At 45.4% G+C, this 15,996-nt stretch overlaps 1 long non-coding RNA gene across 3 annotated transcripts in view; it reads left to right on the top strand.

Moving 5' to 3' along the window:
* Window positions 1–15,996, top strand: part of LOC128312967 (uncharacterized) — a 315,318-nt gene that overhangs the window by 219,374 nt on the left and 79,948 nt on the right. For 2 of the 3 annotated variants that reach the window (XR_008293009.1, XR_008293008.1), the window contains exon 1: window positions 3,193–3,649. The exons of the other annotated variant lie outside the window; for it this stretch is intronic. This is a non-coding gene — a long non-coding RNA (uncharacterized LOC128312967). Of the gene's footprint in view, window positions 1–3,192; window positions 3,650–15,996 lie in introns of those variants that run through there. 3 annotated transcript variants of the gene reach the window in all.

Consider the following 15,996-nt stretch of genomic DNA (forward strand, 5'->3'; position numbering starts at 1 on the left):
TGCGTGTTCACTCTCACGTAGAGTAGAGACCGATCATAGAGTGATCAGTTTAAAAATGCAGTGGGCAATACTGAGTGCAGAATACCAAGTGCTGTATCTCTCCCTTGCTGGTCAAGACTGTCTCCCACTGTAAAAACTGAGAATACCAAGACTCACGTGCCTCAGCTTCCCTTATAACTCGTGCATAAGCATGGCATCTAATCCTGGCCAATGGGTCCTGAGAAGAAGTCTGCTAGGAAGCTTCAAGAACAAGAAGTGTGAGAAGAAAACCCCTTCCCTGTCTTTTGACTCAGGAGGGTGCTAATGTGAGGATGAGATATATGGAGCAGCAGCCATTGGCAGCCATCTTGAGCCCATGAAGCCATAAGACTCAGGATGAAGAGCTCTATACTGAGGAAGGCAGAGAAGAGGAATGGAAGCCCTTGGATTCTTGATGAGATCATTGTGCCACTGAGTCAATTGATCCTCTCTGCTACATGAGATAATAACAATGTTCATAATGTGCCAACATTTATCATTTAGCTATCTGCTTACTTGTAGGTAAAAATACAGAGAGACATGTAAGAGATAGTAGCCAGAACCCTTGAAATACTTACAGTTTAATATAAGTGAGAAGTAAAGTAGATGTGACCAGAGCTAAGGAATTAAGGCTAGAAATGGTTGCGTATGAATGAAATACAAGTAGCCTTATTGTATCGTATACTGGGGTGGCTGGTAATGACTGTAATGATCAGAACCAGGCATCTTTGTCCTGAGAATACGTCACAAAGGATGCGATTTTATTACTCCTCTGTTTTGGGCTTCTACACGTGGTGACTGCTGTCATAAAAGCTTGTCATTTTCACTCTGTGTGTTTTTCATTAAGATCATTAGGCTGTTACTGAGGAGGAGACATGGGGAACAGAGAGGGTTGGCAGGGGACAAGATTCACTGTTAACAAGTAAAATATTTTCAGATGTTCCTTGGGTGCAGAAAATGTTCCATTATGTCACAGAGTCATTTCATCCCAGGAATCCATTGCTTTCAGACCTTGTTAAAGTGGTGACCTCCTGCAGTGACACACAGCTATGGGGGGACTGTCAGCACCACTGGGTAGTGACGGGGATTGTTTTCTTCACCAAGGAGCTCCACACGCCTCAACCTACCCTTGCTTTGATGGCTTTCACTTACCGGCTTCTAGAAAATGAATGGATCTGTATGTCACCCAAGCCCAGGATGACTGAGCTCTTGAATCAAGGAACGACTGACTATTCCTTCACTCAGCTGCGCTTTTTGTTTGTGGGTCATGAACTTAATTTATTGGGGGTGAGATCAGCACTTAGAAAAGACAAATAGAATAAAATGGCACAGAAATAATAAAATAGAGAAGAATATAACTGAACAGACCAGAAAACACCAGAGAATACAAAGAGTAATACAAGTGTATCGTGCCCCTTTTGGGCACTAAGACTTTTGTCTTAGTTCGGTTTTAGGTGTATTCTCAAAACTGCATTTTTAATTTTAAATTTTTGTTTCAGTATCTCTGATTGAAGATGGCAAACATCGACTGAAAAAAATTAAAGATGTATCTTTCAAAGGTCACCAAACTAAATAAATATACAATAAATTTAAATAAACAGCCACATGATGCTGTTCTAAGTTGGTAGCACTTACCTTCTGAGGTTATTACAGCTTAGCACTGTACTAGGACATTTGGGACACTCTTGCTTTGTGAAATGTGGTTCAGTTTGCCTGTGTGTGTGTGTGTGTGTGTGTGTGTGTGTGTGTGTTGGTAAAAAAAAAAACAAAACATGTTTGGGAGTCACTGTTCTAGTGTATTGAGCATTTCTGTTCAGTTCCAGCACATGGATCCAATATGATTTTTCTGATGACTTATTTATATCATCTGTGAGTGTAGGCATTAATTAGCCTTTGAACCAGAATTCCTAAAGAAGTCAAATACTGGGTCCAAAGAAAACAAGCACAGAGTCCAGATGAAATTCAAAGCTCTCTGCCTCTCCTTTTTGGTCCTTTTCTTTTTTCTGCAGAGAAACCTATGTTTCTGGCTCAGCATCCAGCTAAGGGAGTTGCTGAGGGAAGAATATTGGTGTTACCTTCTGGGGTGGAAAGTGGTAAAACTTGGACTGGCCAGCTAGAAGGAGATGCCTAATAACAAAAGTGCCAAGCAAATGGATTCTATTATGCTTTTTGATCTGAGAAAGGAATTCGCTTAGCTGGTTAAGATTATTCCCTTACCAATAGAAGTTCTCATCCATCTGACACTCTTCATTCAAGATTTACTTCCCTTTGGTCCATGCGTCTGTCCTCTTCCATTCTAACATCACACACACACACACACACACACACACACACACACACACACCCCTCTGCCCCAACTGTTGGGTTTTATTTTCCTCAGAGTCACATTTGCAAATATGCCAGGAAAAAACCTGAGAGTATCTGCTCCATGCAATGAATGAGACTGCTTCCTAGTGCTATATGCTACTGTACTTGGATGGGAGACAAAATCAAACATGTTTAAAGAAGTTCTACTCTTAAAAAAAAAGAAATTCTACTCTTTCTGAAAAGAGGCTCACTCTTCTATCTATCTATCTATCTATCTATCTATCTATCTATCTATCTATCATCTAGCCATCTATCTATCATCCATCAATCCTCTGTCAAAAACAGAGGAGCAATGGCCCTGAACCAGACACTCTACAGAACCCTAAAGTTACAAAGAAACATACAGCATTATCCTCCATTTCGAGGAGCTTTCTGTCTCATGGCTGAGCTAGACAAACATCCCACAGTGGCCCTGTGGCATGTGAATGCTGTGACAGATTTTTATATTCAGTCAGTGTGAGAATACAGGGGAAGGCCAGCGAATTGGAAGAGGAAAACAGAGTCTGAAAAAGATTCCAAGATTTAATGAGTACAAGCTATCCAAGGAGTAGGGAGTGAGGGAATAGGGATGGGAGGGGCAGGGATACATGTGGAGATCATCCAAGCTGAATATGATGGCATGTGCAAAGGCACAGAGGCAGTAGTGAACATGGTATGCTTTAGGAAAATTGCAAGTAGTTCTAATACAGGGGCCTCGTGGGGTGGAGTTGTGGAAGGTGAGTCTGGAGAATTGGCAGGTGCTGGGTGGTGAAAATCCTGTAGTTGGGTTGAATGAATGCAAACCTTCCATCCGTTTCGTCTGCTGGAGGTAAAGTTAAAGTGGAATTCTTGGAGACCAATTAGAGGGGGGATTCACTCGCAGGGCCATTTACAGCTGGTGATATGAGGCTTGTGACTTAGGTCAGACTCAGGAGAGTTGCCAGCTCTTAGAATAATAAATCAAGGTTTATTGTTTCATGAGGGGGAGGGGCTATGAGGTTGGGGGAATACAATGAACTCAAACGTTTGCATCCAAAGTCCAAGATAAAAGAGTCAACAAGGAGGCAGGTGGGATAACTGGTAGAATAGCCTTCCTTCATATGAGATGGGTAGTTTATTATTTGTCAGGAAAGAGAAAATAACACCTTCCACTTAGGTTTTTTTGGTGGGAGTTCTGCAAGAATGAGAGCTAGGACGATCATCAGTCCCTGACTCCACTCCCTGACAGGGATTTCGACACAAAACGCCATGGCTGTTGGACATTGCATGGACCAGCAAAGAGAAAGTAAGATGAAGTTATACACATGAAGTTAAGGAGTTTGGGTTTTGTCCTGAAGACAATGGTATACTATTGTGGGGTTATAAGAAGGGTGTGAAACGAACATATTTACAGTTTAGGAAGGTAGCTGAGTTGGCTGAAGTTTAGAGGATGACGAAGACCGAAGACAGGTAGACCTCTCAGGAAGTTTTTGTGGCGACCTAGATGTGAAGGAATAATGTTCTGCACCAAGGGAGACGGTGATACGAGGATGTGGAAAACATTAAGGAACTTCAGTGACTGGATGTGCTAAATAGAGGTGGCTTTCAAAAGATTCTTTTCTTTCTGGCTTTGTGGGCTGGTTAAGTGTGGGGTATTATTATTTTTAAAAAATTTTTTAATGTTTATTTATTTTTGAGAGAGAGAGAGAGAGACAGAGCACGAGCAGGGGAGGGTCAGAGAGAGAGGGAGACACAGAGTCTGAAGCAGGCTCCAGGCTCTGAGCTGTCAGCACAGAGCTCGATGTGGGGCTCAAACTCACCAGCCGTGAGATCATGACCTGAGCCGAAGTTGGACACCTTTAACCAACTGAACCACACAGGCACCCCAAGTGTGGGGCATTATTAGTTGACATAAAAATACAGGATGAAGAACAAGACTGTTGGGGGGGGGCATGGAATGTTCTGGTTCAGAAGTGTTGAATTTAAGGTAGCTCTTGAGGAGAGATGTCCAGTAGGAGGTTGGCCACATAATTCTGGATGGAATTCAGGAGGGGAGGGAGGCCAAGAAATTTAGATTGGGAATTATCAACAGAGGGGAACTAATCTGAAGCTAGGGGGATGAATAAATTTAACCAGAGAGTGTGTAGCATGAAAACAGAAAGGGAAGATGAAGAACACCGGAAATCACCAGTATTTAAAGGATGGCTGGGGGAAAATGAATACAGTACGGGGGCTTGAGATGCAAGGGGGTAAAAGAGATACAGGGAAAAGCAAGAGTGAAGGCATCACAGGAATCAAGTGTAGATTTCCAACATTTTCAAGAAAAGCGTGAGGGAGGTGTTAAAAGTCGCAAGTTAGTTGAGTAAGGTGGCCTGAGAGGCGCGTGCCAGGCTTGGTAAGAGGGGCTTTGTGGACGGCCTTAAGCAAGAACATTTCAGTGGAGGGGTGGGGAGAAAGCTCGGGTATAGGTGACTGAGGCAAAAAATAGGATGCGAGACAGTAGCTATAGGAAGTTCTAGACACACACACAACTTTCCTAAACACCGGCTGTGCTAGTGCAAACTGAATTCCTTCCTCCCTTCCCTTCGTGTCATCTTTCTACACTTCCTTCCTTCCTTCTCTTTCTTCTTCCTTTCCTTCTACCCACAAATGCATATTAGACACGCACTAAGGCCCCAGAAGCACAGAAGACACAGGGTACAAAGACAAAACCAACACAACCAGTCCCCCGCAGACCATTGTCTAGTAAGTGAAACAAGATAAGAAGAATACGGTGGAAAAGGGATGTGTCCTATAGAAAGAGGAGACAGGGGACCATGTGAATATTTAGTTTTCAGTCTGCATAGGCAGAGTCGGGTGGAACGGGAGACACAGTGGAGAAGGTGGCATTAGAAGTGGGTGAGGTTTATGAGGGGTGGAGCATGAGGCTTCCCAGGCTTAGAAAATAGAAAAGGCAAAGGGTCAGGGGAGAAATCCTGGAGCTTGTGCGGGCAGCAGTAAGGAGGGCCAAGAAGCTAGAGCACAGCGCATGAAGCCGAAAAGTGGAGTGGGGTTAGGGAAGGATGGAGGAACTTGCACACCAGGACAGAGGGTCTGGTCTTCAAGGGGAAGACAACGGGGAGTTTTGAGCAAAAGAGAGGTGATCAGAGCTGTGCTTCATGGGCATTTTTCTGGTAGAAAAGGGTCATCCATGGTTCACGACCTCAAGCCCAGACACATAAGGCTAAGAAAGAAGAGAATAGTTCCGCATACTATGCTAATCCAACTGTCTGTGTAATCAACACTCACTGATGATGATGGATAATCGATATGACCAATAATTTAGTGACCTCCTTTTGCCTGCTCTTCCTGGCCTCTGTTGTCTTCTTTAAAGAAAAAAGCAAACCTCATTCTCCCGGGGGTCATATTGCAGCAGTGTGTTGAATAACAATAGCCTGGGGGTGATTAAAATGGTTTTTTCAGTTCGTTTGTTCTTGCTCTAGATTGATTTTCTGAGCACCTGTTCAACACCGGAAGTTTTAAATCTATTATGACTTTGGAGGTTGACTTTTTAATAGGCCGCTTATACACTTTCTAAAAATGATTGTGATTTAGATCATAGATACCGAAATGAACAACTGACCAACCCAGTTCTTTTGGAAGATAGTTTAATGATGAGTGTCCTGTCTTACAATGGAAATAATATGTGGGCATCTGGAGCCTTTGACTCACTTCTCAAAACCCTAATTCTCCAGGCACCCAGTATGTGGGATATGAGTCAGGCTCAGGCTAGCAGGGAAGACAGGGCCCTTTTTGGGCACTGGGCACGGATGATGCATTTGCCCTGACATTCCTTGCATGGTTCGTAAGAGATATTGATATATATTTGATTCATGGCTCCGTCTTCCAGAACAATGCTCTCAGCAGGGGATCAGGGCACTATTGGTGGCCCACACTAGAATCCCTTGGTCGGGGTGAAGCCTTGACTTTCATGTCGATTATTAATAATTTGCTCTGATCCCTGATCCTTCCTTCATTGAAATGAAGACATTTTTGTTTCTCTTCTGGTGGTGTATTTTTTCTTTTCTTTTTTTTCAGTAGCAATGTCGGGGAGGTGTGGGGTTTCTCCACACATACTTTTCTCCTCCTGTATTAACCAGTAGATGGAAAGCCTTTGAGAAGCCTGGAGGCAGAAGTGTGGCCGACCTAATGAAGAGGGAGAGTCAGAATTTGCCACCATTTTTGACAAAGCACCTCAATAATTTCAAAATTGCAATATATTTTTTAAGTTGCATGGCACAGACCACTAAATGTGCATCCACATCCTCTTCTTTTAAAAAAAATTTTTTTTTAATCTTTATTTATTTTTGAGAGAGAGACAGAGTGTGAGCAGGGGAGGAGCAGAGAGAGAGGGAGACACAGAATCCGAAGGAGGCTCCAGGGTCCGAGATGTCAGCACAGAGCCTGACGTGGGGCTCGAACTCACAAACTGTGAGATCATGACCTGAGCCAAAGTCGGACGCTCAACCGACCGAGCCACCCGGGTGTCCCATAAACATCCTCTTCTTCTAAAACACATGGTCTTGTAATCAACCCTGACCAGGAATGTCTGTGTTGGACTCAGTATTTTGTATTTTTAAAAGTTCCCTGGGTATTCTTCATAAGACCAGGTTTTAAGCTCACTGGCTTTAAACTGGCATAAAGATTTTAGGGGTTTTAACTCACAGATTGCTCTTTGTTTTTTTTTTTTTTTTTAAGTTTATTTATTTATTTTCAGAGAGAGAGAGAGAGAGAGAGAGAGAGAGAATCCCAAGCAGGCTCTGTGCTGTTAGCTCAGAGGCTGACGTGGGGCTTGATCTCACGAACCATGAGATCATGACCTGGGCTGAAATCAGGAGTCAGATGCTACGCTTAACCGACTGAGCCACCCAGGAGCCCAACTCACAGATTGTTCTTAATCATTGTGTTAGTAGAGCTGGTTCTAGGAATTGCTTCTCTTCTTACTTGTCCTAAGGACGGCATGTGAATTCGGTGTCAGGAAACCTCAGGCTCACGAACAGGAGTGACCAACCTTGCTTTAGTACAACAGCTTTCTGGGCCACATCCTTGTCCTCTCCCCCTGTGTCCTCACACTGGTCTCATCCCTGGATGCCCAGTGGCACAGGACCAGGGGCTGTCTGGCTGATGGCACCTCAGCTCCTGCGTGGACCTCTTGTCCTTCCCTTCCAGCTCCCAAATCCTACTTCCATCTCTCCTTCCCTCCTTCATGTGTTCCACTGTCCATCAAGGGCTCTGAAAGTCCAAATGTCCACAAGCAGAAGAAGTTAGCCTTCTTTCCTACCTCCTCCTTCATTACTTGTTCCAGTGCATGGTCTAATGTCCATATTGTTACCACTGGTTTTGGATCCCAAGCTCTTATGGCGTGAATTCATAACACGTTATTTTAATTCTCTGTGGTTATCCATGATTCCCTCCTAAAAAGTTGGGTAACAGGTACTTAATTGCTTTTTTTTTTTTGAAATGAAGACAGTTTAAAATAGGTTGAAAAGAAAAGCTGGTGGCCTCTGTGAGATGAAGCTCGAGGGTCCTTGCTAAAGAGTCATGACCATGTCTCCTACCTGAGTGGGAGGGCGCCCAGCTCTCTGTGTTCCGGGGCATTGGCTGTGGTCAAGATGACCTCTAAACGGGCTGGTTTCTCAAACACTTAGCAAGAAAAGTGAGAAATAGGGTACTAAGCACAAACAACTCAGCAAATGGCTCACCAATGAGATTCCAAATATTTGGGTGGAAATATTAAAATTCTGACAACTGCCCATTCCCTTGAATGGCAATTACCTAGTTGTTTTTGCAAACCAATGACTTGGACTGGATTTTCATTTGGCCATCTGGTTTGCTATATGGGAGTGGGAAAAAGTAGATTTGATTATAAGGATGCAGAGTTTTAGAAAAATGGCTTCCCACGGCTCAGCAAAGAGAGTCCAACAGCGTTGCCGAGCACATCATGATTAGAGCAATTGGAGATGATTATCTGTCAGAGAGATGAAGAAACACAGTTCTGAGTTTTTCAGAAAATGTTATGCACATGCATAATAAGAACCTAAAAATGTAACACCTTCAATTCTAGCCCAGCCATGAGATAAAAGAGGGAGTAAAATTATTATACCAATTTAAATAAAATGTTTGATAAATTGCTTTAAAGATGGTGAGTATATAAATATTGATGCAGAAATATAAAGAAAGTGTACTTTAATTTATGTTCAGAATAAGAAAGTTCCATTTTCCGTGAATACACTATTAGACAACCTCTAAACACAGACTTGGGAGAAGGAACAGTTGAGGACGGTGTAGTTAGAAATTGGAAGGGAAGCTCACTTGTGGAAGATGACTCAGAATCGGGGGGCAGGGGTCTGGGTTTGGGCGTGAGGCTCTGGCATGACCTTGCTGTGTGACGAGGAATAGCATGCTCTCCCTCTCTGGGCTTCGTTCAGTTTTCCCAAGTATAAAACGAGTGGTTTGAGTTATAAACCCTCCAAATTCTCTGTCCAGTTTTATATTAGGAAATTGTGGTTCCAAATACGAAATTGACAAGTATTTTCACTTTCTTCATTGCTAACTCCTTTCTGGGTCAATGTGTTATTATGCTACCCAGAGGTTCTGCAAATTTGGCATGGATCAGAATCCCCTGGAGCGTTTTAAAAACCCAGGTTGCTGGGCTCTACCTCCTGATTCAGGAGGTCTGAGGAGGCCCCAGGAGTGTGAAATTTTTTTTAAGTTTATCTATTTTAAGAGAGAGAGAGAGAGAGTGCGTGCGCTTGAATGAGGGAGGGGCAGAGAGAGAGAGGGGGGGAGAGAGAGACTCCCAAGCAGGCTCTGTGCTGTCAGCGAAGAGCACAACATGGGGCTTGAACCCACAAACAGTGAGATCATGTCCTGAGCTGAGATCAAGATTCTGACGCCCAACCGACTGAGCCCCCGGGCGGCCCAGGAATGTGCATTTTTAATAAGCTCCCAGGTGATGCTGTTGCTGCCGGCCCCAGGACCACACTTTGAGAACTTTCGCACTAAACGGCAAGAGTCCAGCCTGAACCTGCAGTGAACACGGGAAAAGTTCAAAGCTGTCTGGTTAACCTAACGGCTCCCTGCGGAGGGATTAAGCCCAGGCTTAATTCTCAAACTCCCTACTTTCTGTTTGAATTCTCATGAAAACGAAGACTGAAGTCAGGGGGATGCAGTCAAGGCTTTTCTCTCTTTTTCACTGGCTTGCGGGCCCTCCTGCTGTGTCCACATGGGCCGAGAGCAGAATGAGCTCGGTGAGGTGGGCCCCGAAAGGGCAAAACTGGGCCAACTGCTTGTCTGCTGTCTGTGCCTGGGTTTCTGAATCTACAGACTGGGTCTAATGACATCTGCCTCCGAGGGCTGCCGGAAAGCTCACACGAGGAAATGCACTTAAAATGTTAGAATCGTGATAGGCACAGAATCAAGTACTCAACTGTGGGCAGATATTATTATTAATTTACAGAGCATTTTCGAAACTCACTGTTGTAAGGAGGAAGGGGCACCATGTGTTAGGGACAATGCATACCAGACAAGACCTGAAAGCTGAAGGCATTAGGTGATCCGATTTCCATGCAAAACGACCCCCACCTTAATAACATGGGATACCCGCACCCCCGCACCCCCACACCCCCACACCACCCCAAACAGCAAATTCTTCCAGATACAGTTCACCAGGCTCAGTCTTGGTGGCTGATGTCCTTCAGTTTTGTTCTGACACCGTCTGAATACACTCATCCATCCTGGACTGTAACTCTTGAGTGGAGCTTGGAAAATAGAGCAACGTTGTGCCTTTGATGGTGGATTTAAGATGAGGCATCCTCTTTTTTTTGCTGGTTTTCCATTTGAGAACAGGCGGCAATCAGGACATAATTTGATTCTCTTACATTTCAGTATGTTCACATTGCTTATTCGATATAACAACGAAGGACTCTTTTTTAAAAAATCATTATCCATTTTTTAATGTTTACTTATTTTGAGAGATAGGGAGAGAGAGAGAGCGAGCGAGAGAGCGAGAGAGCGAGCACAAGCAGGGGAGGAGCAGAGTAAGAGAGGGGGACAGAGAATCTGAAGCAGGCTCTGCCCTGACAACAGTGAGCCCGATGCAGGGCTCGAACTCACTTATGGTGAGATCATGACCTGAGCTGAAGTCAGATGCCCAACCGGCTGAGCTACCCAGGCACCCCCAACTAAGCCCCCTTTATGGAAAATCGCAAAATTCCCATCTTCTGTGTGTACATGTGTCCCACATGGTGAAGTGCAGAGCAATAATTGATAATGTTTATTAGGAACTCGCTGTGTGTCCAGCCCTGAGCTGGGTGCTTTGGGGAGCAGAGAAGACTTGTAGGAGGTAGACTCTCCCCTCCCCTCTAGGATCCTCTTTCCCGGTTTTTGTTGGGCAGTAAAGGTGAGCATGTAAATTAATTATCAGGCAATGAATTATCAAACTGCGCTTTTGAAACTCAGCATGGAACGCTTTCCCCGCTCCTTGCAACGATCCAAATCCAAACATATTTTAAGCCCCATGTTATGAAAAGCCTTTTCCAAGAGGGCTCCGGAAAGGGAGGGAGGAAGCCCAGGAGCTGGTCCTGAAGGGTCTACCCTCAGACCTCCCCCTCCCGCTATGTGGGCAAACTCACTTGGGGATCTTGGATAACCTCCTGGCTCAGTGGCCCAGGTCATGCTCATCACATCTCACTGATGTTTGAATTTAACCGTGAAGCACACAGGCAAATGTGGTCCCCAGGGTGCGGTGTGCAGCCCCCCCCGCCCCCCCCGGGAGGACTGATCAATCACCCATGACCCAAATCCAGCATGAGCCCCAGGGTTCCGTCTGCCAGGGGACCCAGGAGCAGAGTCAGCTTGGGGTGGAGCCTCCCAACGGTCTCCCCGCCCACCGGTGTGGCCACAGGGCCCTCAGAAAGCAGGTGCCCTGGTTTTCAAACCATTTCAAACTCGCAACTTTTATCTTGAATGAGAGAATCACACATACTGAAGTCATAACATTGTAAGCACAGATATAAAAATAAATGTGTGCTTATGTGCATATGTGAGGCACATGGGTAATGGAGGAAAGCTTCTGTTGCCTTTGGGGGCTTGCCTTTCTGTGTAAACGGAAGGTGCCTGTGATAATATGTAAAAAGGCTACTACTCAGGTTGGAGCCTAAAGTCACAAAGCCTCCAATGAAACCATCCTTTCCTACTTGGGATGCTCCTGATCTGGGTCGTAATGAAATAAATTTAATGAAAATTTTCACCCAGTGCTTTTCTCCTAAACATGTGACGTTGGCTAAATATAAACAAGAATGATGCAGAAAGATTGAAACATAAAGTCCCAGGGAAATTTATGAAACTGCTCACAGCCTACTGTGTGTAAGCTGATGGCACTAGAGAGCCTATCAGTGTCCCCACAACATGCTCCATTGGGGGCTCTCCAATCACACTCTGATGGCCAGGAAACAGGGTTCTGAGTCAAGTAACATTTACTGGATATCTATGGCGCGTCTGGACTACGCCAGCTGCCTTCCCATGTGATCTTGCTTTTGATTACCAAGCAGCCCTGTAAAGTGACATTATCCCCACCTTACAGATGTGGAAACTGAGGCTCAAAAAGGCTGAATCGTTAGCAACAAGCAGAAACAGACTTCCACCGGCTTTGAGAGTTTCTGACACTCCCGGAGTACCAGGCTGGACATGTGTATACAAGGAGGTGCCTCCCTTTGGGCAAAGACACGGAGCTCAGTCCCCGGGATACTCTGAACTCTGGCCACAGCCCAAACATTCTAAAGGGATGAGGTTATAGACCACTGTCAGGGGGAAAATCCTATAAGAAAATGAATTTCAGATTCAAGAGGAGGATCCTAAGCTCCTGGATAAAATGCTCTATGTCACACAGACCGAGCAGTGATGTGGGGGTGACCCAGCACTTGTGTCAGAAAAGGGGGGGTGTTGCAGGTGGGGTCCGAGTGCCTCTGCTGACAGAGCCTGGTGGACCACTCAGCGTCCAGATAACCCTGCCAGGGGGTGCTCACCACGGTACACAGTAGGGGTTTTCAGCTGCGGAATCTCTGTCGATGAAGCATGTGTTTTCCTTTGACACAGGCTGTGGTCGAAATTCGCCCCCCACCCGCCCCGCGAGAGGAAATAGAGTAGAAGGCAGGGGGATGTCCCCCTGGACACAGCAGGGTAGTTGATGTCTAGCCAAAGGGGACATTGACTCACGTTTCTTGGGAGGTGGGAGTGGGTGAAGCCAAGGGGGATGTAACAGGGCAAAGGTCATGGGGGCCAGATGCCTGGCCATGTGGGGTCTGACACCTGATGGAGAATGGCCTTTGAGAGTCCCATCTCCTGCAAGCCCCCCTCACTGTCCTGGCTGCAGGTTACACCCAGATGAATGCAAGAATCAGACCCCTCTCTCCTTGCCCAAGGAGCCAGAGGCCCCAGAGTTCCTGGGCCTCTGGGCTCAGGCTGGGGGCTAATGCACATTTCCCTGAACCTTCCCTTTGACTCCTGTCCCTGGGGCCTCTGGATATAACAGAAGCTCCATCCTGTGCAGGGATGGATGGGAACCAATGTGAAATCTATTCCGTAAAGCTGAATTCTTACCCATTAAGGTAATGGGATTCATCATGCGGAGTTAGTGACAGCGGTGGCCTGGGGAGGGACAGCCACACCACAGATCCTACATCTTTTGCCAACCAGACTCTTGCATCTAGGCTCCACCCCCTTCTTCCCTGGTCGAATTTTTGAAGTGGGAAAAGAGTCACTGAAAGCAGTGAATTTTTGGATATTTGGCTTTCTCCATATGAAAAATCAAATGGCTTTAAGACACAGGAGAGTTGGCTGTTACAGGGTATAGGGTGGCAATTCACTATAAAAGTGATAAAGATCGCTTGTTTCCTAGTGTATGAAGCACCTCTGCTGAGTTACTTTGGATATTAACAGCTGCTACCTAAAGCAAGTTCGGCTGTCAAACCTCGGACTTTTGGGTCAAAGCAGGCACATTTGATGTTATAATGTGAAAGTATGAAGGGTAAGAAAAATCTTACCCTGGATTCTTCTATTGAATTGTCTTATTTTCTCTTCGAACTGGGTCGACTTGTGACTTGGAGCAGAGTGTTGGGTTGTTGATTCCAGACTGCCCTCACCCTGTGGAGCGGCCCAAGATAGAGCACGGGGTGCGAGCACACGGCTTCTGGCTTTGACCACTCAAGTCACAGCGTGAAGGCTGGGCAGGCTGCGTCCTGCAGGAGATGAGACAAAAGAGTGTGGATAGCTCACTGGCCTAAGGCCACACAACCAAGAAGTGGTGGACCAACCAGGGGGTCTCCAGACACAGGGTGGAGTTGAGCCCTGTGCCTTGTCTACACTCAGGACCATGCGTGGGGCCTGGAACACACAGTGAAGACAATGTTGAGAAATGGTTCAGACTCCAAGGAAGACACTGTTGAAGACTCTGGCCCTGGGGGCAGAGAGTGAGTTTGTCTCCGAACACAGCAGGACAAGTAGAGATCTGGCTGAGCTGGTAGGGTAGGGGAGTGGATGGAAAATCACAAAGGGGGACGTGGGTAGGTGTTGAGAGCAAGTTGCGTAGACATCCAACGTGGAAGAAGAAGAGCTTGATTGGACGCCCAGGGCGAGGGGAGTCTCAGTGCTTAGCTGGGCTCTTTGTTAAAGAGAAGGACTTTGCCAAGGATGAGGCCTAGCTGAGGAGCTTAGAGGCACCTGACTTAAGTTTGGTCGAACAGGGAGTCACTGTCAGTGGTTCAGCTGCCTTTGTGGGTGAATGAGGAAACCTAGGGGCACAGCTTCAGTTGGGGGGTACGGTGGAGACACACCCCGAACTGTTCTTCTCAAGGCCTGTCATTGTCCCGTTCTGATTTGCAGAATTTGAGAGCCACATGAATGAACACGTATTTCTAATTTCAGCTAGCATCAAGCCAGGAAGGCTTCCTGGTGGCGGCGGCAGTAGTGTTGGTGGGGCGTGCGTGTGTACGTGACAGTCAAGCTCTGAAAGAGGAGAGGGGAAGGAGAGGGTGAGAGGCATCCTATTTTGCTGCCAGTCTCCTGACACGCCTTCAATAAGTATAATTATGTCCCCATACTCATTGTATTAATCTCCACACCTAGCCCAGGGTCTCATGCACACTAGCTAGGTTAAAAGATGCTTGTTGGCAAGCCTGTCCCAACGGGCTCCCTGATGGATACTGGAAACATCAGCAAGAATGTGAATGCGGGAGATACCTACAGTGCCGCTCAGCGGGGTAAGAGTGTGGTGGAGACAGCACGGGGGCACGTTGGAGAGGAGCGGGCACCCGCCACGCCAGCACCGACGTCTCTCCGCATTTCACAGTCAGCTTTCCCATCTTCCTAGTGAAATTGTAAATTATAGTCGTTTCCATTGGCAGCTAAAGAGACACTGGAAGATCAGAATTTTACTTTCATTCGAAATTGAGAATGTTTTTGGAAGTCAACTTTAGCCTGACCTTCTCTTTGGGAAAAACTATACTTAATATTTGTTTGAACACGTATTATGAACTGGGTACTGCTCGAAGACTATTTAATTAATTAATTGGTTAATTATTCACTTATGTATTTATTTTTGATTGACATCCAAGTTAGTTAGCATGTAGTGCAATAATGATTTCAGGAGTAGCATCCATTGATTCATCCCCCTACATACAACACCCAGTGCTCATCCCAACAAGTGTCCTCCTTAATGGCCTTGCCCATTTAGCCCATCCCCCCTCCCACAACCCCTCCAACAACCCTCAGTTTGTTCTCTATATTTAAGTCTCTTATGTTTGGTCCCCCTCCTGTTCTTATATTAGTTTTACTTCCCTTCCCTTATGTTCATCTGTTTTGTATCTTCAATTCCACATATGAGTGAAGTCATATGATATTTGTCTTTCTCTGACTAATTTTGCTTAGCGTAATACACTCTAGTTCCATCCACATTGTCGCAAAGGCAAGATTTCATTCTTTTTGATTGCCCAGCAATACTCCATCGTACATATACACCACATCTTCTTCATCCATTCATCTGTTGATGGACATTTGGACTCTTTCCATACTTTGGCTATTATTGATAGCGCTGCTATAAACATTGGGTTGCACGTGTCCCTTTGAATTAGCACACCTGTATTCTTTGGATAAATACCTAGTAGTGCAATTGCTGGGTCACAGGGTAGTTCTATTTTTAGTTTTTTGAGGAACCTCCATACTGTTTTCCAGATTGTCTGTACTAGTTTGCATTCCCACCAGCAGTGCAAAAGGGTTCCTGTTTCTTCACATTTTTGCCAACATCTGTCATTGCCTGAATTGGTCATTTGAGCCATTCTGACAGGTGTGAGGTGATATCTCATCGTGATTTTCATTTGTATTTCCCTGATGATGAGTGACGCTGAGCATTTTTTCATGTGTCTGTTAGCCATCTGAATGTCTTCTTTGGAAAAGTGTCTATTCATGTCTTTTGCCCATTTCTTCACTGGATTATTTGTGTTTTGGGTGTTGACTTTGATAAGTTCTTTATAGATTTTGGATACTAACCCTTTACCTAATATGTCATTTGCAAATATCTTCTCCCATTCCTTCGGTTGCCTTTTAGTTTTGCTGATTATT

Source organism: Acinonyx jubatus, chromosome E4 (genome assembly GCF_027475565.1).
Source record: "Acinonyx jubatus isolate Ajub_Pintada_27869175 chromosome E4, VMU_Ajub_asm_v1.0, whole genome shotgun sequence".
NCBI lineage: Eukaryota > Metazoa > Chordata > Mammalia > Carnivora > Felidae > Acinonyx > Acinonyx jubatus.